Source organism: Pipra filicauda, unplaced genomic scaffold, assembly GCF_003945595.2.
Source record: "Pipra filicauda isolate LSUMZ 115617 unplaced genomic scaffold, ASM394559v2 scaffold3_size10097308_pilon, whole genome shotgun sequence".
NCBI lineage: Eukaryota > Metazoa > Chordata > Aves > Passeriformes > Pipridae > Pipra > Pipra filicauda.
Genome location: NW_024104532.1, coordinates 6402432 through 6429810, shown reverse-complemented (window position 1 = coordinate 6429810; position 27379 = coordinate 6402432).

Genomic DNA, 27379 nt, shown 5'->3' with positions numbered 1-27379 from the left:
CAAGACACTTGTCCACTGCTCCTTCTGCATCAGCAGCTGTGAGTTTTTCCATTAAGAACATTTCAGCAATTCTGCAAAGACAGATGATGTGCCAGCTCAAAGTTATCACTAGATATAATACTTAAAAGTATTCATCTGAATCTACTCTTTGCACCTTATTTTTAAGTGCTTCACATTTCCCTCAGACAGAACAGTTTCCATTCTGTGAACACAAGGCAGAGCAAGATCTTTAGAAAATGCTGGAACAACTACTCCTACCTAAACAAGATCCAAATGCTTACCAAAAAGTAAAGTAAGAGCACCACAATGCTGGAAAGCTGGCACCCAACGAGAACCCAGGGCATTCCCTGCTCTCCCTCACACTTCAGAGCAGGTCATTAATACCTAAAGGGCGTTTGCTTTCATCTCTGTGAGAGGGTGAACCTGTTCAACAAATAATTCATGTTAAGGGCTACTAGGTCACATTTGAAATAATTCAAGACCTGTCTTTTTACCTTGAGCACTTTGGTCTAACCTATGTTTACTTGAGTATTCTCAGTGTTTGTGAGTCACTACAAGATCTCAGTTTACATTCTGTTGCCAATACTTTCTGAATTTTTCCCCCTAAGTTGCTGCCACTGGGTTCACATCTCCTCTACTGGTTTAAGGGCATCTGGCTCAGGGTGTTTACATGTAACATTTGTTCACAGATAAAGTGAAGGAACAAGTATTGTTTTCTGGATGTCTTAGTTGTTGTCTTGACTTGCCAAGGGAAAACAAAATATGCATTGATTGGTACAATACACAAAAGCTGAAAATGTTAAGGTAACAGTAAGAATAAAAGTTGTTATATCCAGTTACAATGTACAGTTGTGTTATTCCCATATTTTCATTTGATCACAGGCCAGTATTACCAGTGTGAAGTTGAAGAATTCTTGTAGGAAGCAATTAAGATATGAAGGTTCCTCAAAAATCCTGGTGAACTTTGACTCAGAGACAATTCCCTAACCTTTCTAAAATTCCATTTAACTCTTCAGATATATACCCTACTAATTCTAGAAGATCCTGCCCAGCCAGCATTCCTTGGTATCCTGTAGGTGTTTGGCCCCAACACTTGCTGCTCATTCCTTCTGAAGCAATGCTTTGTTTTCCTCAGATCATTGTGCTCCACTCTTTTCCTCACCCAGCACTCCCCTTGTGAGGCTGAAAGCCATCATGATATTCCACCAGTGCTGCCTCAGGGTTGACTTCACACCCATTTCCCTGTTATTGATTTGGATTCTTTGTTCCAGGCTGGGTTTCCTTTGCAATGTTTGCCTCAGTGAAGACAGGAACAGGACTGACAATCCCAGTGCTCATATTCCAGATGGCAGAGTTAGAGGAATGCCTGCCTTATATGCTTCCACCTTCTTGCTTATTGGTACTGAGGCTTCTGCCATCCCTTGGAGTTCATCCTGCATATACTGAAGTGTGAATTCTCCTTATTTCACCCACAAGCCCACAGGTGAATTTGAATCAGTGCAGCATAGGACAGACACGTCACCTAAGCTCCCCTGATTTTTCCATCGAAATTGATGCTTATCAACAAGTCCATTATCAGCCTGTGCCAGCAGCTGGCAAAGCCCTGATACAAAAGGACTCCAGAGGCAGCTCCTGCCCATAACATGCACCCCCCCCAGGTAAGACTGCCTTCCAGTGGAGTGACCCATCAGTGGGATTGCTGCATTTATCAGAGGAAGGAAGGGCAGAAGGAAAGGTTGGTGTCCTACCAGCACAGAACAAACAGATCATTGCCCACACTGCAGTATCAAATACAAGGACGCACAACTTCCTTGAGACCCACAATGAAATACTGCAGATTATTTAAATTAGCAGATTCCAAGATGTTCATCAGCAGAGGGCCAATTTCATCTTCACACATTTAAGGCACATCAAAAACAAATCATACCAACAGCCAAGCACTTACTCACATATTGGTGATTTGATTCAGTCACACACAGATTTCATATGGCACTCCAAAGGCACCCATAGCCTCTTCTGAAGTACAAGCATTTGCATCTTCCACTTAATTCTCCCCATCTCTCTAAACAGAAATCAGAAATCACCAAGCTGAAGAGCTCTGTCAAGTCTTTCTGAACAGGGAACACTTTATTAACCTAATCAAAACATCTCCCTTCCAATACTTACCATTCAACACCACATTTTACCCTTCTCTTTTCAGCACTAAACCACAGCTATGTTCACCTGTCACATGTAATACAAAGAAATCATGCACCTAAAACCATCCAAACAAAACAGTGCAGTAGATGAACAATATTAGAACACTATACAGTCCTAAATCAGCCTGACAGGGTAAGGGCAGTAAGTGACACCTCTAATATTATTCTCAGGAAAAAAGACATGCACACAAGCAAGCACTCTAAGTATTAATGAAAGTTTTTAAACATCATACCACTGTCACCAAAAAAATGAACAAAACTGCCATCTTAGGAACCCCAAGACACCAAGTAATTTTAACATGTCTTTGAAATTGGTATTGCCTGAAACATGAGTCTGACTTACTGCTTGTTTGAGAAAAAGACCCATCCATATATGCATGAAACATCTTCAAAACTTCTTTGTATAAATCAATGACATAAGGCAGACATTAACTATCACCTGTGTGGTGCTGATATCCTCCAGCTGCAGAAATGGTGTGTATTAAGGGGCAGTAGGGAGGCTCCATTTCAGGGCATCCCACCATCCCTGCATTGCAACAGCTACAGCGAGGCAGAAATGTTTCAGGGGACTGGCAGGGGGATCTGCTGACACACATCCTGGGTGGGCCATAAGCCTCAGTTCACACTGACACTCTCAGATTCACCTTGTGGGCTGGTGCATAAAAAACATTTCCATAGAAATCAAGTTCAGAACAAAACACCACTAGGAAACAGACATTTTAAAGTAACTACTGGCTGCTCTACCAACATCATAATGCATCTCTTCAAACATTGGCTTTATCAGCCTAATTAGTAATCTGTGCCATCATGACAGTGAAAAGAATATAAACCATTATATGTATTATATGCATAAAATGCATGGATCTAATTTCAGATCCCCTACAAATTACCTGTCACAATTAAGTCATTCACTGGGAGAAGCTGCTATACACACACACAAGCACACACACACTTTTTTTAAACTAAGATAATGGGCACACTGCTGCTGGTGGGCAAGTCCTGATCATACATTATATTGCACTTCCTAACAATTTTGATGAAAACTACAGGTGGAGACAGATTATAATGGGTATATCTAATTGAAATTCATCTCCATTTTGCCTCAGATGGAAGACACGCTGTTTGAGCCCTGAAACATATTCAATTTCATTCAAATTGCATGCAGATTTTCAGGCAAAACTGAATTTATTAAAAAGAAAAGTTTTGGAGACTCTTGAAAGAGTTCAGAGTGCTGCAGACACTTTATAACTGTATTTTTGGCATCTGTGTCTCTTCTCCCTCCATGAAAGCTCCTTGCCAAAGCAAGGCCATCAAAACATGGCCAACTCATCTGTCTTTCACCTTTCAAAATCATCATGTGACTCAAAGTTGCAGCTTGTGTGGTTTGGGGTTTTTTTTGTGTTTTGGTGTTTTGCAAGTGAGAATACTCAAAGCTGCCAGATATACTGAAGATTTAGGTGGGGAGGGGGGAAACAAACAAACACCACCACAGCATTCCCTTCTCCTTCCATTTGAATACAAACCAGAAGTCTACTACATCTCACAATAAAAACTTTCAGCAAACTCCACTTAATTGTGGACAATAATTGTCTGAACTTCCATAGAGAATAAAGATACTGAACAAGACGTCTGAAGCAGTATTTGTAGCAAATAGTAGCTAACATGGCCTTTCTCTTTCTGCCAGTCATTGAGGTAATCCCATTTTAAGTTAATTCAATGAAGAGCCTGCCCTGTCATGTAAACTAATCATTAATCCAATTACGTGACAGAAATTGATGCTCTATTGCTCCTGCTGTTGTCTCCAAACACCAGGCACACCACAAAACCAGCAATCTCCTCTAACAGTAGTCTGCACATAGAAAACAGCAGCCCTGAATCCCTGACCTTCAGTGCCATGATTGCAAAGCCACAGTGCAGGGATGTGGGAGTGAAGGATGCTGACAAGTAGTGGACCATGTGGTATTAGCCCTCATTATTGCCTAATGCTCAAAGAAAAAAAAACCAAACCCAAACATAAAGAGAGGATTTCATTTTTGTTTTGACAAAGATTAGGCAGAGAAATAAAGGGTTAACAGAAGAAAACAGAAATTTAGAAATCAATCTCATTATGAGAGTGGATCCTGCATTAAAGTTCAGAGTTTGAAAATGCCTTATTAATAAGGCTCAAGAATTTATTTGTTACTGCCTTTTAGTTTGATGTACACACACACGGAGAAAGAAGTGCTAAATGTGCTAGCTTTATGAAACAATAGGTAATAGAGAAGTATTTATCACTATTTGAGAAGACAGAAACAAACCTGCTTTCTATTGGTGTTGTTTCAGAATGGAGATTTTCCCTTTTGCTGTTTATTTTCTCTTAATAAATCCAAGAATACAAAAGGGAAGCCCTGGTTTGTTCCACTCTCCTTCATTTCGGCAACAATAATTAAAGCAAGCTGAAACACCCCTACAGTGCATTTCCACATACAATTCCTCAGAAAAGGAAAAAAGGTGAGATGGGAAGAGCCAAAAGTGTGACAAAAACCACACCTGCAACCACAAGTTCAGACTACGGGAAAACTATGCAAGGCAAAAGGGCTACTTGTAGAATTCTTCCACCTAAAAATTAAAGTGAAATATATTTCAGTTCTCAAAGGGGGATTAAGTCAGACTACATCCTAATCTCCCTTCCCACCAGGAACACTCCAGGATTTCAACCCATGCTATATGAAGAGCTGTAGCAACAGCAGGCCAACCCAACTACCAAGTCCTGCAGGCACTGAACTCTGGATCTGAGATAACCATCAAGGAAAGCATTTCTCAAAAGCTGGCAGAAGATTACAGGACAATTCCAAAGAGCAAAAATTAATTTTCCTCCACTGGAACCTGGATAGCAAATTATGATTTGACCACAGATACGGAAAAATGGTATACAATACAACATCCTTAAGACAGGACATGCAGTCATCCAACTCCTCTGGTTTCTTTAGCCATTTCTCACCTCTAGGTATAACTAGCACTACAATAAATATACAGTTATTATACAAGGAAAGGAGAAAGTGTTATTAAATGTTAGTTCCTGATGACATTGAGACCCTTCAGCTGCCTAAAAGGTGTATTGGCCAGGCATACCTCAAAGACAAGAGTAAAAAGTTGTTCAGTGCACCCACACATGAATTACTGACACTGGAAAGCCTTCTGTACGAGAACCAGCGTGGATCTCCTGAAAGCATAAGCAGTCAGAAAACACACTAAACTGACCATCTGTTCCTCTCTGATAACAGGAAATTAAGTAATTTATTTATTCAGCACTTAAACCCTCTCCCCTCTCTTCATATTAGTCAAGGATGATTATGCTAAATCCAGATGCAGTTAACATATTGTGCACTCAAGTGAGCAATGTCCTCACAGCACATGACTTTCCTTCTGGCTCCCCACCTTCACAATCCCAGCTGTGTTGCCCTGAAGCCCCTGGTTGTTCTCCTCTTCTGTGCCTGCAAGCTGGGCAAGTATTAAGGAATTTTGTACAGTGATTGACTGAACAACACAAGAATTATACCCTCTCCTGTGGGCCACAGTAACCAAAAACACCTCAGCTGATCTGCACATCTGGCTACAGCTCCTTCTTTTCTATAGAACACAGGCCTGCTCTTTTAGAGGTTATTTAAGACCTTGGAATTGGTGCACTTTTAAAACAACACACTGACCCCCAGTTCTGCAGAGTTTTCTGAGGTGGTGTGTTTGGTTTAGTTTGGGTTTGGGGTTTTTGTTCGGTTTAAGACGAAGAGGCCGCATTGGAAAGAGATAATTAAAACAGCAACACATACCTTCCTGCAGTCCTGCATCCCACACTAATGCCCCTGGAGTCCCAGAAGCCTCCAACAGAAAGCCTTTGTACATTCTGATGCTGCACACAGACAGCCCTTCCCTGCAAACCTTTCAAGATGACACATTTTCATCTGCAGCAGCTTTAGGATTAGCCTCTAGGAACTCACTAGAAAATGAGCCCAGGTTTTCAATGGACTAAGGCTTTTATGCCATAAAGGTAGATATGACAAAAGTTCTTCTTTAAATAGCAGCTTCCCTGTATTCTTCCAGGAAAAGAATGCCAACTTAAGATATCTTGAGCTAAGGTCACCCTTTGTTTTGGAGGTTTGAGTTATGACATTTCTGCAGCCATTACTGGCATTTCTTTGAGGTCCAAAAAGCCCTTGATTCCTATATATATATAGCCTTTTTCCTATTTGCTTTTACTATTAAAGCATAAAAGCTGGATTGAACTGTTCATCCCTCTTGTAAACCAAGAGGAACAAAGTCCCATAAAGCTCAGCAGCTTACCATCACTTGTCTTGCAGGCTCACACATCCTTTCAAGTCAAATTACTGCTCTGGAAAGTGAAGGTGTAGTTTATACCAGCTCACTGAGGGCATTCTCCACGTGATAATTACTTAGTTCCAAAATCTACACTCCAAAAATCAGTTTTTGTTATTTTACCTTTAAGTTACCAGCACATGTTATTTCAATATTGCAAAGACTAGTAATATTTTTCACTACAAATCCATGATTTCACTCAGATCCACACAAAACTTAACTGTGATTCGTAACAAACCAGAAAATGCAAAGAGCTCCAAGCACCTCCCCACTTTAACAGCAATGCTGAATGAACTAGGGCAGGACAGGGGGGAGAGGGGAGAGAAGAAAAAAACCCAAAACATTTAACCTCAGTGAAACTAAAAGTTCAGATTTTAGAAAATAAAAAAAAATCTCTGTTGACATTAATATTTTAACTTTCACATCTCATGATTCCCATGATGTGAAACAGTAGTTGTACAGAAAAAAAAAAAAAACAGCACAGACTTCAGCTGAATCAATAAACAAACTTCAAGAATATAATTTATTTTATTTGTATGTCCTTATGTTGGGGAGGAGTGATAAAACACCCTTACAAATATGAATTTCAAAGAAATTCACACTACTCCCATAAACAAAGATCCTGCTATGTAGTATAAGGAACCTAGCAAAATGGTACTTTTATGGACCATCTGTTAGAAATTGATGCAACATTCAAAGTAGTAGAAAACTTCCAATATAAAAACATGTATTTTCTTTTCCTCTCACTCCTTTCTAATGTTCTTATTTGTTACAGGTTAGTAAGGTTTGGACTTCTCTCCAATTGACTAAAATCATTAAAGAACACAACTGTCAAGTAAAAAAGTTAAAATTTATTTGCAGGTAGAGTCAAATACTGAGTCTATAATAAATTCTAGTTTTCCAAAACTTTTCACCTTCCATTTAATTTTGCTATGATTTATGAGTCAGTCTCCTGGGTGCTTACTGTGTATAAAAGAAACATTAACTCAGTGGAGGCAATAGTTTGGTTTTTAATAATAAAAAATGCATACTATTTATACCATTATTGCTTTGGAAATTAGATAAGATCCCTTCTAATACCCTGCTCACAGGATCCTGTAGCAAACCACTTAACATGCAATAATAGAGTATTGACTGGCACAGGGATAATGCAAGACAGAGCTCCCACCAGATCAGACACATCCCACACTGTTGGAGCCTTGGTAGGAAAGTGTTTGTTCCACCTTAACAATAAACTTTTGAAAAAAGATTACCTCCAGGGCATAAAAAGACCAAATTTAAGTGGAATATTTTGTGGTTATGCCATAACAGACACTGTTCATAGTAATCAGTTGTTTATTTAATAAACAAAACATAAAACTTCGCGCCTTTTGTCGGTCAGGGTTCTGTACTGGGGTTCTCTGGAGTGCTGCATGTGCACCACAAAAAGGCAACACAGCATTTCCCCCAAAGGGCACCCAAAAATACACATCTGTCACAGGGTTTCTGCAGTGCCTTCTGCCTATGTTTTTAAAGTCTTCTTCAGTCAGTCCTGAGCAGGTGTGACCAGCCACACCTCACGGGAGCACAGGAGGCTCTGTCTGCTTAATGTGATCCTGCAGGCACAAAGCACTGCAATCAGTGCTCAATCCACAGGAAAACGTACTCTTGACTTCCTTAAACGAATCTTAGCTCTTTCCTAACTTGTCAGCACATTTATTGCACTTCCAACATAATGCTGGCAGCACCTGACTGTTCAAGCAGGCAAAATAAGCATCTGCCCAGGGCCAAAGACCATCAGAAATAACGTAACACCCAAGTCCTGCTGCCTCCTCAACCAGCACCCTATAAGATTCTTATCACTTATGGGACCACTGTGACACCTCCACTCCTCCCACTCCCCTGTAGCAGTAGAACTGGCAAGGCCAATCCTTTGGGTTTCCCTAATCTTCCCAGGCAAACGTGACTATCCCACCTCTTTATGTGGAAGAGCACAATGGAGTTACTGACAAGCTGTCGTTCAGCCTGGGGTTGACTCTTCTTCCACAAATGTATCTGGCTGTAAATATCCAACAGACACATAAATTGCAAATAACTAATTCCCCTAAGCTTTCACAGGCACCACATCCCACTCTGCCTGTAAAGTACTGCTCCATTAAAAGAAAGCCCATCTTTTTGTATGTGCTTTCATAGCGCTCTACACGCCAGTAAGAAACAACAAAAATCTCCATGTAAAGCAAAGCCATCTGCTCCTTTCACAGGGAGTTTACATTTACTTTAAAAGGACAGAGACAATTTGTAATTTTGCCACAGTTTGGTTGGTCGGGCATTTTTTCTTTATTTGTTAGGGTTTTGAAATAGAGGTACTTTTCTGTACTCTGTTCACTCTCAAGTCCTCCTGACAGAGTTTCTCATTTTCACAATCACTGTTTTCTATTTTTTTCCTAAATATTTCTGTCTCCCAAGCCAACACATGAAAGATACATAGAAAAACCCAGAGAACTCACTGACATAAAGAAGAAATAAATGGCAGTGCTGCCTTTGCACTGAATGCTGTCCAATGAAAAAAGTGAACAAAATAAGAAAAATGTTTTCCCAGTGCAATGAACTTGAATAGATTAAGGAAGTGCACTACCCATAAATGTAGAAGTAGAGCTGTTCTGAGATGGGAGGCAGAAGAGGAAAAAGTAGCAAAAGACAAAGGAGAATTAACATTCTGGGCAATTTCACCCTTTTGGGAGGTAACTGGAGAAGAACCAAAATGTTTTTAGCTGAAAAATTAAAATGTACAGACTATTTCTCCCACAATGCACAAGGCATTTAAATATTTTGCAGCATGGGAAAAGCAGTTAGCAGAAGGGAAACGTAAAACAACAAAATGTTAGCTCTCATGAGACTTCAAAATATTTTTATTTTCTGTAGAAGCATTTAGAGGCAAGGGAGTAGAAGTTTTTTCTTTTTTTCTTTGTTAGAAAGGAATATGTGAAACAGGTCACTTAGCAATTGGTTTTGCTTTTCCAACACTTTTTACTGAAAATAATTTTTCCAGTCCAAATTTTAAACTTCAGCTCACTGATTTTAAGCTGAGTTCCAGAGCTCTTCCTTAAAAATTTCAGCTTGTACCAGGAAAAGAGGCTGACCTGCATAAAGGCAACATTTACTCCCATGTACTTACAAGCTCTGCTCCACCCAGGAATCCCAGAAAAATATAGATCAAGGCATCTAAGTGCTTTCCATCATGAGTACAGATCACGACGTGGAGCCTTGTGCACAATACCACAAACTTACCAAGTAATTGTACTGAAATTTTTTGCACTATTTTGGTATCTGTTTCATTTATAGCTATAAGCTAAAAAAAAAAAAATCACTTCAGTTTTATACAGACAAAGTATTAGGGTGTATTCAACAATGATGACATGAAACTCTTCCACTGCAAAAATGTTATGAATCCCCAAGGAGAAGATTCAAAGGTGCTCTGGGAGAAGAATCCTTGTTCCTTCGGTGCTGACTGCAAGACAACTTTCAAGTTCCAAATATTTCAATAAAGCCTGTTTTGACACCAACAGCAATAATCCGCATGAAAAAGACCCAGACAAAAATAAAATCACTTGAGAATAGGTGTTTCTGCACACATACAACTGTATCCCAAACTCTTTTAATATCAAGTTATCCAAGGGAAAAGAGGTTACAGTGACACCTGCTTGCTCTAAGGCAGCCCAAGGCCCTTCACACTTGGTACAGGCAAACACCTTTGCAGCATTCCTTTCAGATGAATGCAATCCAGCCAACAAGTAGGAGTTTTGGAAGAAAATTTCTATGGCACTTAGACTCGTTAGTGGGTTTGGCCTTCTAGAATTTAGGCGGCCTCCCTTTCTCCAATGCTAAGCAGCCAAATAACATTTTGTCCCATTAGTTACCTAGAACAATGTCAGGAAGGTGAACCTTGTAAAGAGTTCTGGAGGTATGAAGACAGACATAGAGACAACAGCAGCCTCAGTGAGGTAAGGATGAGCTAAAGGCTGAAGGCCATCTGTGTCATATGTACCTTCTTCCTATTTCCATCTTGAACTTCACCTTCCTGCATAACCTAAAGCAAAACACTGAACCCTTCTTTGTCTCAGCTCCCCCAACACCTCTGCTTTGAGGTGTTGTACAGCTTGTCTCATTAACATCTGTGCAGTGCTTTTCACTTCTTTATTGTGCATCAGCTGAGAAGAGCAAAACTTGAACTGCAAATATGAAGATATTTGTTTCTTTGGAGAGTGTCAAAGTGGTGCATGAACAACAAAAAAAAAGGCATCAATGTAGAATTAACGCAGATGAAAATATAAAATTAACACAGATTGCAATACAAAAACCTGCCAAACAGACAAATATAGTGTACAGTAGCTATGCAGCTACTGCTATTTAAATTCTACATCTGGGGTAATAACAACGTACAGAAGGGAAAACCCTCTGCAACGAGCACAGAAACACAAAACCCAAACAAATACAAAAAAAAAAACTTTCCAGGATCAGTCAGATTTTGAAAGTAACCCAAACCCTGTCAGTCAGCCTCCCACCACAGAAACAATGCATCCCTCTACTGTCTATAGGTAACAAGAGCTCTGATGAGGCAATTCACTGGCTGGCACTGCTGCTGTTCCAAGTGAAGACAAGACAAGTGGGACTCCATGCAAATTGAACTAATCGTCAACACTAGATCAACTCAATTAGCTCAAATCAACCCAAGTGTTTCTCTGTCTGCAGTTACAGCCCAACACGGATGCAGGCAGGCTAGAGTGGCAAATTACATGCAAAGAAATGCAGATTTGCTCTGCCTACCCTCCAAGATGGCCAGAGATGACCTGGTTTGAAAGTTCCACACCTCAGTTAGGAAAACACTGTGTTTATCTGACCTGGTCAGATAAATCCTGCCCTTTGGCAATACGAACCGGGAATCTTTCCAAGGAAGATATTTTGTTCATAATTAAACAAAATAAGGAGGAATAGCACAATTAGCATCAGTATTCTAGGAGAAATTTCTGCCTAAAACCAGAGAACATTCGTGCCTTACGTAGGTTTCAACTATTTCAATGCAACAAGATAAGAATGCTTTGTAGGAGAAGAGAATCCAATCTTAGATGACCTTGGTGCATTTGTCCTGAGATTCCAAGATGTCTCCATGCAGAGAAAATGAGAGGAAACATAACCAGCTTGCCCCCTTGGCTCTCCTTTCTCTTTGCTGCCAAGAAACCACGCTGGCCACTGAGACATGGACAGATTACAGCACTGAGGAGTATTGGTGAGTTTATTGATGAGTCTCTCAAATCATTACTAAACCAAAATAAGTTGTTCACCTCTCAGCTAGTCAAATGGACTGATGACTATTATCTCAACTTCAGTAGATGATAAATGAAGCTACCATACCCACAGAGGTCCTTGACCCAATTTCACAGTTAGTCAGTGACTTAGCCAAAACCTTAGAGAGGACAATGTCTAATGATGCTTGTCGCTACTCAAACTATTCCTTGGCAACTCTACTTGCAACTCATCTGCCAAAACAGATATTCTTCAAAAATCAGCACAGCTGCCAGTGCCTCTCATGAAAGTCAATACTTATTCTTACTCTCCTCTCTCTGCCCTCCGTGGTTAATATACAATTCTTTGTAGTTCCACCAAGAGCCTCAAAGTTCTCTTTTTTTGATGATAGGAGGCAAAATGGTGCTACTTCATAAAAACTCTAAAAAAAACCAAAACAAAAACAACAAAAAAAACCACACACTTGTTTCAGTCAAGCCCTTATAACAATAACCCAGATGCCCATCTGAAATTATACTTTCACTGCATATGGCACTGTACAAAAGTAGAGGTAGCAAAGAATCAGATTTTGAAGACACCCAAATTGGACATAAGCTAGAGAATTACTGACAGTTTTTAGGAGTGAGGTCAGGGAAGCATCAGGATAAGATTTCTGAGAAACATACACAAGAATTTTAGCCACTCACAAAATAAAGTGTTTTCTACACTCCAAGTCTGGGTATGTTGTTTGGGAAGGCAGCATTGTTGGTTTGTTTTAATTTGTTGGTTGGTTTGTTTTCCTTTGAAGAGGAGGGAGATTTTGTGAGAGTTCGGGATTCTCTAAAAATATTTCCTTGCACAGCTGTGGCACAGCTCTGACTCCTGCAGGACTGCCCACTTGTGTAAAAGCACATTTGTGTTCAGCCATTAGGGACAGACAAATTGATATTCCACATTGGAATCAAAGACGCTGGTGGGGAAAAAAAAAAAATCTGAATTCAAACCTGTACTAGTTTTGGTTGGAATAGAGTTAGTTTTCTTCATAGTAGCTCCTATGGTGGTGTGTTTGGGATTTGGGAAGTAATTAGAGTTTACACAAGGATATTTTAGCTCTTGTTGAACAGCACTCACTAAGCCTCAAGGCCTCCTCCATTTCCCTCATTGCCCCACCAGTGAGCAGGCTGGGGGTGCACAAGGACCTGATAGGGACCAAGCTGACCCCAGCTGACCACAGGGATATTCCAGACCATATGACAATGTGCTCAGCAATTAAAACTAAAGGAAAGAAGGAAGAAGGGGGATGATGTTCAGTTTCGTGGTGTTTGTCTTTTTCATGTCATCTTTACATGTGCTGGAGCCCTGCTTTCCTGGGGATGGCACAACACCTGCCTGCCCATGGGAAGTAATGACTTAATTCCTTATTTTGCTTTGGGGTCTGTTCAGTTTTGCTATATCCATTAAACTGCCTTTATCTCAACCCACAAGTTTTCTCACTTTTACCCTTCAGATTCTCTCCTCCATCCCACTGGGTGGAAGCAAGCAAGTGGCTGCCAGCCAGGGTTAAACCAACACAGATCCCCCAAACAAACCACCAACTACAGATGCAGTGTACTAATCTAGTGTTTATTAATATTCAAGCCACATATTATTATCCTCCACACAGTCACCCAAGCAGAAACAAACAGATATACCTTACAGGGGTGTTATGAGATTAATTAGTTAATAACTGGAAAACAATTTGAAGGTGTAAAGCCACGTTACAGAAATGCTAAGCACCGTAACATTATATATGCAGAAATGAAGGTGAGTTTGCCTGAAATTCTGAGGCTGACTGCATGTGAAGTAATTACAGGAGCAGTTCAAGTTATTTTCTTGTTTAATATAACAATCCATGTCCCAACCCATCAAACCATTGTTTCCAAGGAGTGAATATTGAGTGGAACTAACAGCTCACAGTAATGGAACTGTTCTCCAGAGAGCACAATACATATCACTACCTCATAAGAAATACAGCTGGAACAAAGCAAACTCAAAATGAGCACAGGAACCAGGGTGACGCTATTCTTTTATCCATGCCACAACTAGAAAAATTAAAAGAGAAGCTTAAGAAAGAACATCCCAGAAGAAGAGTTTTAATACTATCTTTTGTGCCAGTGCAGTGCCTATTAACCTCTCTGCACTGGGAAAGCACAACATTGACAGCAATGCCTCAAAACCTGCCCAGAGCGCTTCAGGAAGATTTACTTACATGCACACATATACATGTGCACACACTAGAAGGATAGGCCAGATTCAGGTCTCAGCTTCAGCAGATTTAACTCAAGGAATTACAGCAATTCCCTAGAAGTGACTCTATACTTGTCAAGAAATGAAACCATCTTCAAACCCCCAGAGGTCTAGTTCTGAGCTTGGCAGCCTCCAGAGCAGTACCCAGCTCCAGTTCCAGCCAGCATTACTGCACAGGTGTTAACAGAGCTATGGAGTAACCCTTGAGAAGTCAAAAGTATGATGAGGCAAAGTAAAAATAAGAACAAAGCAAACAAACAAACAAACAAGAAAAAATGATCATGTTACTTGCAATCTCCACATCCCTACATCACCGTCCAGCCATTTCCAAGTTAAAGATTCCTGTGAAACTGTCCTCTTGCACATTGCATGACACTGTTGTGTAACTGGCCAATGTCATGCTGCTCCCCAAACCTGCATACTCAGCCACACTGACCAAATAGCTTCCCTTCAGCTGAAAAAAAAAAAAAATTGCATTTTGGAAAGATGGAATTTTTTAGCCTTTATCAAATTCTCTCATACTGCAATCCTAACTACACAGCCTCACAAAAAGAGTTCTTTGAAGAACAATGCTGCAAATTGTATATATCAGGTATGTGCCTCCCTGTTCCAACTGATGGAGGTGTAGCTGGGATGCAAAGCTTGCTGGGCCTGCTCCCTTCATTCAGCTGTGCATTCAACTTGTCCCCACATTCTGAGATTGCTGCAGTAGGTGAGAAAACATCTTTGTTGTCAAACCACACTTGCTGAGATCCAGTGAGATTCAGTCTAGACAACAACCAGTACCCTACTGCAGCTGTTCACAGCTGTTTGGACTAACCCTAAAACTGAGGGTCCATAGGAATTTCTGTGCACACATTATCACCACTTCTAAAGCTTCACCTGAAAGCCAAAGCTGATATAAGTGGCAGTATTTAGTATTAAATTTTAATTTTTCTCAGTGCTTTCTCAAATGCTTTTCTTTTTCCTTGGGTATTCTCATACTATCTTTGCAAATCCTCCCCATTTGAACCAGCTTTACCAAGTTCTGCTGCACTAATTTTTGTCAACTCCATGACCAGCGTGGGAAACGTTCTCTTGAAGCTGAGGACAGCAGAGATTCAACCCATGAAAAAGTAATGGGCAGAAGACAATCTCTCAGAGATTATGTTCCATAAAATTGAATTGGCAACATCTGCTCAATCTACTGTAGATAAACAGTGAACTATTTTCCAACTCATTAACTCAGAGGATAAGATATTAAATAAACCCCAGGGGCCTCATGCTTTGTTATCACATTTAAGGCTTGTCCCAAACTCACCAAATGAGTTCTTCTGTGCAAGGGAGAACCTCAGAATTGACTTGGAGTTACATAAGAAACACGTACCCACTTAAATCCCTGGATGACAGAAAAAAACATCCCTGCTTAATCTAACTGTGTTTCTAATTACTAGTCACTTAGCCTAAATTATTAACCGTGTCCTCAGCAGTGATGTATGGTACATGTAAATCTCCAAACAGGATTCTAATAGAATTATCTAATTCTATTAAACCACAAACAACTATCCATTAAATATTTATTAGAAAGCTTACATTCACTTAAAATAGATTGGAATGTCAGCAAAACACTTCACTAATCCCTTCTTTGCTTCAGCCTTCTATGCTAAGGGTTCAAAATAAGCTATCAGAATCACACATTGATTTAGTACAAATTAGCTGGCTAATCAAAGTCAATAAAAATAAAAGGCTCTAAGAAGAATTTACAGAGTAGACTATGGATTTCTCTAAAAAAATAGACTCTGTTTAAATAAACAAGTTGGTTAAACTCCAGATTACTTGATTATGTAAAGCTTTTTAGCTCATTCTACCATAGGGCAAGGGTCATAAATAACAATTAAATTTTATTTGTCACACCAATGAGGTGCACATCTAAAAGAAACAACAAGAAAAAAAAAACAGAACTGTTTTAAAACACTTAAACAATTCACTAGCAGTTTAAGTTCTCAGTACAGTTGTTAGATTGGATTTTTGTGCAGTTTATTCAGTCTAACCTGGCACCAGAGCAAAAGCAGTATTTTAAAAAACAAAGAGACAAACAATCCCAAACATTCAAAATCATGCACAACAGCACCTGTTCATCCTTTAAAACAATAATTCTGAGGACAGGCAGAAAGAGCATAGGGGACAAGTAACCAAATGCCACATTATCTCTATAGTGGTAGTAAATGAGTTGTGCAAAGCCAATCTTTATGTCATTACATTTTGTGGCAGATCCTGCTTTGATCAGCACAGTTTTACATATATTTACATACACATTTGAGTCATTCCAACAAACCCATGCTGCATACTGAAGTGTAACCAGTCCCCTAGTGACACACATCCTCTAGAGTCAACCCCTCGGAAAATTATAAATCTCTATTAGCTGAAAAACTAAAAAAATCCTCATGCAAACACTACAACATGCCTGTCCCAAAAAGCAGACACAATTACGTGGTGTTTTTGAGCCCAGAGATAACATCAAAGAGAGTCAGACTCTTCCTCCCCTTTTACTTCCCTTCCTCTCATGACATTTGGAACTTCTCTCCATATGAATCACCTCTTTGGCAAACTCCAGACCCCATCTGATGCAACTATTATAAGCACTGCTATCACCCCACAGATGACACTGGACACTGCTCAAGATCAGACTGGTTTAAAATGTTGGCCTGAGGGTGCATGTTTTGCAAGGGAGGAGGAAGTAGGAATTCTGGAACTTTTCCATACTTAAATGAACTGTACACCAGCGCTGAAAAACAGAGAAGCATAATGCAAATCAAACAAATAGTACACTCCTCCTAATCTTAAGACTCCAAATTACCTTTTATTTCTCAAAATGGTGGCTGTCCACACACAGTCAGAATAAAAGTAACTGCTTTTTTTGAGTTACCTGCATTGTTAGGCTGTTGAATGCTGCCTGAAAAAAATCCCACTCAAAACAGTGCAGAAGGAATCTACTGATGACATCACCCAAGACCAATTAGTGAGAATGAATTAAACAAAAACTAAGACTTGCTATACTTAACGCTCCAAAGACATATGAAAGGTGCTCAGGTACGTTCAAAAGTCCTGTAAGTTAAGGAGCTCGGCTCCCTTCAGGGCCTGACAGACTAAAGAGCTTCACCAATAGCCTGATCTGCACCTCAGGAGTGTCCAGCGAAAGCAAAGTGACCTCCCTCTGCCTTCACTTCTCTCAGGCTTTTTTGGAGTTGAAGTCTTTCAGATGCCTGCCCAAAGTTCTTCCTGTTTTCATATATTTTTCCGTGGGTCTTTGTTATCAGGTACAATTCCTTTGGCTGGAAGAAAAGCAGGCCTGATTCTGCACTCCATGCTACTTTTTGAGGTCTTGTAGACTGGGCACAACTTGGGATAAAACTCTATCAGCTCATAAATAGTAGCAATTTACAACCACTTTGCACAGGTGTAATTGACTGCAGAGAGCACAAGATGGGGAGGCACAGGCCTGATGAGATTTTACAAGAGAGCAAGGCAAGCAGAAATTGGCCCTAATTTTTGTACAATAGCCAGCACTTTAGCTCTTCACTTGGAAACTTCACAGCTGTGAAACATTTACAGAAAGGGAAAGCAATTACAGAGCGCTACCACTGGAGGAGCTTAAATAATTTAAGGTTCACCATGTCTCTGATTCATTTTATTTCATTTTTTTCCTCAAGACCAGATGCTGCTCATTTTAACGCCCTTAATTTCCACATATTGAGCTGGGATTCTCTTCCATCTAAATGTATATAGACTACATATGAGGTTTTTGTTCCAAATACCTCTCTCTACTCAGTTCTGCTCCAATTCTACTCTGTAGAATGCAGAATTATGCTACTAATCCAAATTTCACTCCAAGCAAGGTCAGTGCACACAACGCACAAACCCATCAGCTTTAACAAAGACAGCCCTGAAAGTCTAAGCTAAATAGGTGCTTTGATGGGGTTCTTTGATTGGGGGGGTGGTTGGTTGGCTTTTAAAATGTTGCTGTAGAATTCAGAACTTGATGTTGTGATATATTACGCAAAATTCTATCAGACCAATAGTTTGATAGGCCAAGTCCTTACTAGAGAAAGAGCTGGGGGGCAGGGGGGTAGTACTGTTGATTCTTGGTGAGATATATAAAAAAAATGATTACTGCCAATTTGAATTTCCACTTACCAATGTAACATCTTGATTTGTGAAGTATTCTACAAAATTAAGACCTTTAAGACCAGCCCTGTCAACAGATTCACCAGGTTACAGGTATCTACCAAACATGCTGCTAAAGAAAATGCTATGCAAAGGACAAACCAACTGAACTGAAAAGACAACTTGCTCATAAAGTACCATTAACACCCTGGGGCTTCAGTGTCTCAGTGTCATAGACCACATAGTCTTAAAAAGTCTGTATAGAGCCATAACTTACAGAACTTACACTCTGGATTTAAGTGATGCTAATCTGAGTAAACCTGGAAGATGGCTACACATGGTCTAAAAGCAGAAATCAGGATTGCTCAAGCAAAATAGCCAGACTCATAACACTCAGGGCCACACATTATCTTTTATTATTCAAATAATTCCAAATTATTAGTAGGAATTAAAGTATCGGTCTTTGTGCCTCATGGCAGAGCAGATAAGAGTTCTCAAATGTAAAAATCTGAACCACTGCCTGCTTCATTTACAGAAGAAAGTCTGAAAAGGTATAAGTTTTTTGAATGCACTTGCTTCAAAGGGAGCAAGAACTCTACATGACAGAGGAAGTGATAACAAGTAAGCACAAAGCTCACCAAGATGAGCAAAAGAGTTCCAGAAGACCTCTAGTCACTGAATTCAGCTTGCACATTTTTTTACTCCTAGGTTATAGCGAGATCCAGGTTATCAACAGTTAGTTTTAATCCAATTTTAAATAAGCAGTGGCAAATACACTCATTTCAATTTTTTTAGGACATAAAATCACCCCAACACCCTCATTACCCAGACTGCCCACCCCAGAAACAACTCAATTAACCCTCTGACACGTGACCACCGCTATATGAAAGTGCTCAGAGGAATTCCATCCCACTTTTCTTCTAAGGTTTTCTGGCTTCTTTCCTAAACGCTGAAGCACTCTCAGACTTGACATATTTAGTTACTAAGACAACTTGACAATAAGCAAATTATTTACATTTCTGTAAGTGAACTCTAGTTAGTAATTTGCGAGTAACTGATAAAGCAAGCAGCAGTAGGCTCCAAACCATTAATGTTTAAAAGGCCTCATGGAGCAGTGGTATACACTTGTATAAAGTACTAAGAAAAAGGGATTAATAATCAAGTATACATGAAGGTATTTAGTTCACTTTATTAATGAGTTTTACATCAGTACTTTCCAATAGCCAAAAAACCCCAAACCAGCACAGGCTCAGCAAAAGGCAGCCTTGCTCCAAGCACAAGTTCAGGGAGTGGACTCACAGGATGATCTCTATAAACCCACATGTAATCAAAGTGAAATCAGCAGCTGATTTGTCTGAACATAGAAAGGGAAAGTGTGCAATATCTTTAATATATGGATGGTTGGGTAGACTAAATGACTGTCACACAGAAAGCTTATCTGTAAACACTGCAGAAAGCCTTGCGATTTTACCACAGTAAATGACTGGTTTCAATCAAAGGCTGCTCAAGCAAAAGGCAAGGCCCACAAGAGTAATTACCAGTCTCTTGACTGAAACAAAGGGCAATTACAGCAAGCTGAAGTACATCACAATAGCTGAGCACTTGATTATAGAGTGCTGCAGCAGCCAGCAAGGAAGGAATACTGGGGGGGTGCTTATGCCTATGTGGTCCCCGTGTGACAGCGCTGCACAGGGAGGGATGGGCTGCCACAGGAGATAACTTCACGTCATGCTTAAATTAACTTCTAAAACAAAAGTTATTTTAAGGAATTTCAACTATAGAAGGGGGGAGGGAATCACAAGGCAAACAAGAAGAGAGGCAACTCATTGTGGTCTTGTCTGCATCTAGTTTTAACTGTAAAAAGGTGTAGAATTCCTGCTGCAAATACCACCTTGCAGAGCTGCAGTATAAGCAGTACTCTGCCTACAGTCATTCTCTGCAGTATTTTTAGGTCTGTCTTCACGGCACTGAGCTGAAGCAAGGCTAGCAGAACTACACTACTGCACTGAACTACAGAGCACTAAAAGTAGTTTCATAAAAAGCAACTCAGGCTACTTTTAAGACCAAACAAGATTTGGCATTGCTTCTTTCCCATTTCAAATCCAGATCTCAAAAGTTTCTGTCACCTCATTAAAATCTCCACTCTGGCAAGACTAGTGGAGAAAACATAGCTAAGCTGACAGAGAAGATCTCTTTTCTGCCTTGGGTAGTCTGAAATGCAGTACAGCTACCCCAGAAAAGAGAGTCTGTGAGCTTGTGCCATACTCACAGCACAAGGCTTTGCTGGAGCACCTGTGGTGGCAGAGATTCCAGAGACACAGTACTACAGGTGCCTTAAATTCTAATTCCACCAACTAGCTTATGCTACATTAGTTCTCCTTTGCAGAATTCATCTTCAGCATTTTAATTCATCTGTTAATTCATCTTACCAGCATTTTCTTCAAAGCACCACTCAAGCATTCAAACTCACTATATGGCCCCAGCCTCTGCTTTAGTTTTCCTATACTCATTTCCTCCTTCCTGGAAGCAGAAACCCCCTGGCACAGACAGAGCAGTTAATGGAAGGCAGCTCAGAGGATGTTGGTGAAAATTTCCAAGTTCACAAACAGCCACTGTAGGGAAACTGCTGCACAGAAATGAGTTTGAAGGACTCAGCAAGAGCCTTTGCCTCGTACACAGGCCAAGTGTAGCTCCTTCTGCTGAGCACCTGCAGACAAGGTAAGGCAAGTTTCCTTGGGATACAGGGGTCCTGTTCGCTCCACTGCAAGGTAATGACTTTCACTCTGGTAAAAGTTCCATAAAAACTACAAGTCCTCATCTTACAGGCAACCAAGTGAAAAAATACTTCTCTATCCAACGTATTCTTTAGTGCACTAAAATAATTTGAGGAATATTTTCTTAAATGCCACAATCTAGAGGAAAGAAAAAAGAATCTGAGAACTGAGAGACTATTTCACTTCTACTCTATTCTCAGTGCAGCAAAGGGAGCTGAAGAACTTCCCCACTCCCCAATCTCAGATGGATTTTCAGGTGCATCTCCTCAGTCACTCACAGAAGTGCTGATGCACTGTATACAAAGTATTAAACAGAGTGCATAAGAACAGCACTGTCCCCTGGCAATTAGAAGATGTACCTGGGATGATGACTTCAGTAGTTTATGAAAAGTTGATCAAAGTCAACACCAGAGACCAAAAGTCATTTCCCAAATGCACACACTTGGTGAACCCAGGACATTCTCTCATAGGTGTGGATTCTAAAACTCTCATGGCAGAGCAAGTTATTGTAACCCCTTCCCCTCTCATGCAGGGTGTAACAAACAGCACTTAATGTATTTTTCCCCTTGGCTTCCTCCAACTTGTGCTCATTTTACTTCAATCAATTCTATAGAAGCGAGAAATCATTCCACCTCCACTAGAGCAGATGGAGCCACAAAAATTGCAGTCCCCACCCCATGAGACACAGACTTTAACTATGGAAGAAAAATGGTAGGAAAAATAAAATCTGATTTATTATTTGTGGTTCATGACACCAGATATCAAACTGCTTAAAGAGCAAGCCTAGAAGTCCAAATCAGAGTGGACACTATTATACTCAACATTATCACCCTTCACAACTTTTTAAATACAACCTATGACAGTAATAATTGTTTTAGTTACTTAATTAATTTTGGAACAATAACAATGAAAATAATCAGTAAGTGGGAAGAATAAAAAAAGATAAACAAGATTTCAAACGTATTACTAAACTAAACAAACTAATCAGGCAACAATCTTCAGTTTGGTGCCTATCTTTGCTGAAGTTCACTATGCCCCTGTGAAAAGACATGTTCTATATTTTGCAAATTATCCTATTAACATACTTTAGTGTTCTTATTCTCATATTCAATTAGACTTTCAGTGACATGAGAAAATGCAGTGAGGAAAAAAACCACTGTTTTTCCATCAATCATTTATGACTGCATTATACTGCAGCATTAAGCATTCCCATAATCCACACACACACACACACACACACCCTGCCCCAACCTAAGAGGTTTGACTATCCTACCACTTCCATTACACATCATTAAGCTAGAATTAGTATAGTTAAACTTCACAATTATAAACCATGAAAGATGTGCAGGGGTCAGTTTAAATCTAAACTAATAGCAAAATAAGAAAGTAAAACATGAAAAAAAGTAAAAAAAAAAAAATCAAGAAAAAAGTAGTTTTATGATGCTAAATTCAGATTTGTTTATACCTAAAATTACAACAGAGCAATGAAACAGTGAACAGGTAAAGACAGAGTGTGGCAGAATGTAAGTAGCATCCAAGTTGAAAACAAAAATAGCATTCTTCATCAAACTGTTTTATTCTCACTGCTTGCACTGCTCAATCTCTTTAGCTCATCATCTTGAAAATCTACCCATGTAATCAATACATGCCAACGCATCACAAAACAAAATGAGCTAAAAATAAAGGAGCAAGTTGCTCACAGGTGGTTCTCAAGCTGTGGCCTATGTTCTTCTTTTTCCTGTTACAGACAGGCAAAACCATACTCATCTTTTCAAAGCTGAGAAGACATGCACACACAGAGCCAAAAACCTGAAACATCGAGTTCTCAACTCTTGGAAAGCAAACTTAGGCAACAACGGGACACCTCTCAGCTTTCTCACAAAATGTAGGTATGCTGAATAAACTCTGGATATTGTTTCAGACTGGCTGTTTTCTTGAGCTCAGGAAAGTTTTTTTACTTTTTAGTTTCAGTGATGCTCTTGTGACATTTAAATTTACATAAGTATATCATAAATCTGGTGCAGCAGGAATAGATTCTTAACCTACTTCTGCGCATTCTTACACAAAGGATATCTGGTCATATTAAATCTATGACTTTTGTACACAAATACAGATGTTTCCCTGCCTGAATTAAGAGATCAGGACAGTTATCTTGGAAGGCAGGAACAGTCTCTTTCAGCAGTCCAGGAACGAGGGAAGCAAAGTCCTGCAGCAGGTTGATATGGGTGGTATTTGTTATGTGGGTAGGGCTGACATTTTCCAAGCTGCCTAAGGGATCTGAATGTCCAGTTCACAGAGTGCAAATAGCAATTTTGATAGTAATGCAACATCTGCAGGCTCAATCAGTCTTGCTTATTCAGGCAAAACTCCTCATGAAAATGAGAAAATATTATCAAGCTTCCATACAAATCCATTTGTTGAATTAACCTCTAAATAACTTTCACTGATCCATCTGTTGATTCATTCTGCTCTCAACTGCCTTTGAATACTATACTTTTGCAATTTAATGTCTGCTCTACTAATGCTTAGCCCAGGCTCACCCTCAACAATCACCTCATCTGTGGGTACTAACTTCTGTAAGTTCCCTCTGTGTTTACTGACATGATCTAGGCTTTCATTTGAACACTGTCCTACAGAGCCATCACACCTGCATTAAACAGCAGTACAGTACTTCAAGCTGATCTATCACTGTGAGATGACATAAACACACTCTAAAAGGTTTTTAGGTTTTAAGTGTTGGGAAAAGGCAGCAGACAGCAAGAGAAACTAGAAGTTCTCCAGCAATCCAAAAGACAGATGCAGCTTAGGCAAGGATGGTGTGAGCCTTCAAATAGTGCCCCATCATCATGCCTGGATGGCCAGATGGATGGGCCACTTCCAGAGGGGCTGAGACTACTTAAACCTCTGAATACCAGCAGTTTGAGAGTTCTCTGCTGACCCTACTGACCACATGGCATGGATCCAGTGTTGGGATTGAATTAAATGTACTTCCCTTGTGCAGCTGAAGTGCAGTAGGACAGGCAATTTTATCTGGTCTTAATAATACTGACACCCACCTTGAAAGAACTCAATCAGTACTTCCAACTGTCTGCTCCAGGCTTTGGTGATTTTTCTGAGCACACAATTCTGCGTGTGTGGCCTTTATGCCTTAACCCGAAGAGTCACCCAGTTTCCCAAAGTACATTAGTGAGAGAAAGAATAACAAAACTTTCACAGAGAACGTTGCTCTCAGGCTACGAAAAGGGATTAGTTGTTACAGACCATAATTAAGTCAAAGGGAGAGGGAGGAGGACGTGTCTGTGTTTGTTTCCATCAGACAGGGAAACGTACACAAGAGTCCAGCATCACATAGAATTAGTATTGTCACTACACCACCAATTAATCACCTCAGACACCTTATCTGTCTCCCACACCTCCCCTGTGCAACAGCAGCATCATTTACATTGTATAACGTTGGTAACTAAGGACAATCTGGAAGCTTTAATGGCCCACAGACCAAGGAGCTGGAAGCTTTAGTGTTGTTTCCCTGCCCTCTGACCCTTTTACATAACATGGAAATAACGCTGGTACATCACCAAACACTTGGTATGGATTTGACTTGTCATTCAAGGACACACAAACACACACATTGCCAGTTACAAAAGGGGACCAGGGGAAAAAATGAAGCTTCAGCACACAAAGGGCACCTCGTGGCATCTGCAGTGAGGGAGACAGAGGCACCCCATCCAGCCTCCCACTGAACTTCTGTCTCCACTTTTTAAAAACACATTGTAGATCACATTGTACAAAGTCCAACAGTCAAGAAATACATCTGAAGTCCTGCTGATAGCAAGGAAACACAAAGGTCAGAGCAGTATTTAGGACATTCAGTTTTCAGCTGAAGCTCCTCAGTTCTCTTTTGCAAATGGCTTAATAGCCTTGAAACTGCTACAAACACCACTCTGAGCTGATCGGTATGCAGGGGCAGAACAAACTCAGATAGGCAAGTTTTGTTATAATCAGGCCATTAAGCTTTTGCTTTCCATCCATAGACTGACAACAACTCTTCAATAGCCAGAGACACGCTTCTCCAAGAGTAACAAAAGTGTGTAAGAGTTTTATTCTTTTTCCCTTACAACACATGTACTGCTTTTCAGATAAAGAAGTAGCTATCTGCAAGGACAGAGAAGTGGTCTGGAAACCTTTGAAAGGTCAGGTACTCTTTGATACCAGTAGGAATTTTAGAAGTCTTAAAATAATCTAATTCTTTTTTTATTATTATTATTATTCAAAAGAAACTTCATGTAGAAATACCTCTGAAAGCAATACCAGTTACTCTGCAGATGACAGACTTTCATGTGAAAATCCTCAAGTCCCACTATAATTCAGGGAAAGAATAAGACAAAAAAACACTCCCATGCACACATGAACTGCTAAAAATAATCAATAATCTACAGTCTCGTGTTTTTATGGAAACACTGTTCCACTGAGTCACCTAGTTGTGCTTTTGGTTTGTCTGTTACTCAAGATTTGTCTGTTTCTTTGTTCAGACTGAGTGACTAAAATACTTTAAGCTGGCAAAGCCCAGCTCTTGGAAAACAGGAAACATGCACATTGGATTATAATTATTCACTGACAATGCACACACTACCAATCCAACTCAAACAACTGCATGAAGAAAATAAAACCAGATGTTTGTTCTACTGGCACATGCCACAGACCAGGAACTTTATTTTACATAGTTTAGATTGTGTAACTCTAGGGGTGAATCTAAGGAAGGCATAAACTCTGATGTACTGCTCAGCTAAGAGGCCTTTGGATTTGGTTTTTATTAGAAACGGGTTTAACCATTTACTTATTTAGTTATAAACCCAGTGAAGAGCCTCTACTTCAACATGCAGCTGTAGGTTACAGGATCCTTTGTGCAGGACCTGCATGGAAATCTTCATTCCACGTACTGGGATGTCTGCCTTACCACTGCTTGAAGTCATTTATACTGTAAAACTACAGATCACAACAGGTTAGTTCTGCTAGGTCTAGTATCTAAAATATTATGAGCCTGAAAGACTAAGGGGGAAGAAAGAGAGATTTTGATATGTTTTTCCATGATCTTCAACTCAAAAGTATTCCTGTGGGTGAAACTGCCTAAGGTTTTCTTGAACAGAACTGTCTTAGATTAAATCTTTCCTCTGTTCACTCTGTTCCAGCAATGGCATCACTGTAGTTCTGATAAGCTGGTGTTAGACATGTTGTGATTGAACCTCAGCTGGCAAGTCAGCCCCACACAGCCACTCACTGACTGCCCACACTGGTGGGATGGGGGAGAGGATGGGAGGAGTAAATGTGGGGAAACTCGTGGATTGAAATGAAGACAGTTTAACAGGCAGAGCAAAAGCCACAAGCGAAGCAAAACATGGAATTCATTCAGTGCCTTCTGTGGGCAGGGAGGTGTCCAGCCACCCCCAGGAAAGCAGGGCTCCACCACACGGAACAGTGACTTGGGAAGACAAATGTCATCATTCCAAACACCCCCCTTCCTCCTCCTTCCCCCAGCTTCGTGTGCTGAGCACGACACCATATGGTCAGTCGGGGTCAGCTGTCCTGGCTGTGCCCTCTCCCACCTCCCACCCCTGCACTCCCTTGCTGGTGGGATGATATGAGGACCAGAAAAGGCCCTGACTGTGTGAGCAGTGCTCAGCAATAACTAAAGCATCCCTGTGCTATCAGCATCTTTCCCAACACAAATCCAAAACACAGCCCATACCCAGCCAAACCAGCCCAAACCAAAGCACAGCTGGTATCTCACTTAACTGCACGTTCCAATGGCACTGTAATCACAGAAGAAATTTCCCCCCCCTCCACTGTTACACAAGATTGAGCTGTTATAAAAAAGGCAAATTCCAAAGAATTAAAGTAATAATAAATATAATAATATATATTAAACATTAATATATTAAGCATTAATATATATAAATTTAAAATAAAGTGAGCAGAAAACTACTTGTGCAACAGAATACATGTTTGCAAAAAACTTCAAACAGGAGAGCTCGAAAACAGTGATATTAATGTTTTCTTCTAAATAAAAGCAGTGTTCTTCTCCCCCATCCCCACAGAGGATGATAGGAGAGAAGATATCTGTTTTCTAGAAGAATCTGTCTTCAGACATTTCCATTCAGGATCATACAATCACAAATATCAGAAGCAATGACCTGCTATGGCCTTTACTATTTTTCTTTCCTTAGGTCTGGATTCCTAGTGGACTATGTTCTACCGAATACCTTAGGTATCATAAATAAAGGTATTTTTACCTCTCATCTGGGAGACTACCTAGTGATATTTTAACTGACAGGGTACTATTTTGGTAGCCCATTTTATTATCATAATGACTGG